The sequence below is a fragment of the Anopheles marshallii genome (genome assembly GCF_943734725.1).
Source record: "Anopheles marshallii chromosome X unlocalized genomic scaffold, idAnoMarsDA_429_01 X_unloc_51, whole genome shotgun sequence".
Classification (NCBI taxonomy): domain Eukaryota; kingdom Metazoa; phylum Arthropoda; class Insecta; order Diptera; family Culicidae; genus Anopheles; species Anopheles marshallii.
In genome coordinates, this window is record NW_026525900.1 from 102501 (window position 1) to 103998 (window position 1498).

Genomic DNA, 1498 nt, shown 5'->3' on the forward strand with positions numbered 1-1498 from the left:
GTTTTTAACTAACACGAAACCACGAAAAACTTTCATTAGGAAAACTTGGTTGGAGCACCCTACTGCAGAACACACCGACATGGACGAAAGGGTCGACTGGCTAAGAGAAAAAATTTTTGCGGGACCACTCAAAACATCATAGTTAGACCTAGCAAATGATGAAAAGTGAAACCCGCGATCGATTGGAGAAACCTTATTTTACACTGAAAAATTCCACATAAGGAAAATTTGTATGGAGCACCCTACTGCAGAGCACACCGACAGGGCCGGGAAGGAAGGCCCGGTCCAAGAAAAAATTTTTGCGGGACCACTCAAAACATCATAGTTAGACCTAGCAAATGATGAAAAGTGAAACCCGCGATCGATTGGAGAAACCTTATTTTACACTGAAAAATTCCACATAAGCAAAATTTGTATGGAGCACCCTACTGCAGAACACACCGACAGGGCCGGGAAGGAAGGCCCGGTCCAAGAAAAAATTTTTGCGGGACCACTCAAAACATCATAGTTAGACCTAGCAAATGATGAAAAGTGAAACCCGCGATCGATTGGAGAAACCTTATTTTACACTGAAAATTCCACATAAGGAAAATTTGTATGGAGCACCCTACTGCAGAGCACACCGACAGGGCCGGGAAGGAAGGCCCGGTCCAAGAAAAAATTTTTGCGGGACCACTCAAAACATCATAGTTAGACCTAGCAAATGATGAAAAGTGAAACCCGCGATCGATTGGAGAAACCTTATTTTACACTGAAAAATTCCACATAAGGAAAATTTGTATGAAGCACCCTACTGCAGAGCACACCGACAGGGCCGGGAAGGAAGGCCCGGTCCAAGAAAAAATTTTTGCGGGACCACTCAAAACATCATAGTTAGACCTAGCAAATGATGAAAAGTGAAACCCGCGATCGATTGGAGAAACCTTATTTTACACTGAAAAATTCCACATAAGGAAAATTTGTATGGAGCACCCTACTGCAGAGCACACCGACAGGGCCGGGAAGGAAGGCCCGGTCCAAGAAAAAATTTTTGCGGGACCACTCAAAACATCATAGTTAGACCTAGCAAATGATGAAAAGTGAAACCCGCGATCGATTGGAGAAACCTTATTTTACACTGAAAAATTCCACATAAGGAAAATTTGTATGGAGCACCCTACTGCAGAGCACACCGACAGGGCCGGGAAGGAAGGCCCGGTCCAAGAAAAAATTTTTGCGGGACCACTCAAAACATCATAGTTAGACCTAGCAAATGATGAAAAGTGAAACCCGCGATCGATTGGAGAAACCTTATTTTACACTGAAAAATTCCACATAAGGAAAATTTGTATGGAGCACCCTACTGCAGAGCACACCGACAGGGCCGGGAAGGAAGGCCCGGTCCAAGAAAAAATTTTTGCGGGACCACTCAAAACATCATAGTTAGACCTAGCAAATGATGAAAAGTGAAACCCGCGATCGATTGGAGAAACCTTATTTTACACTGAAAAATTCCACA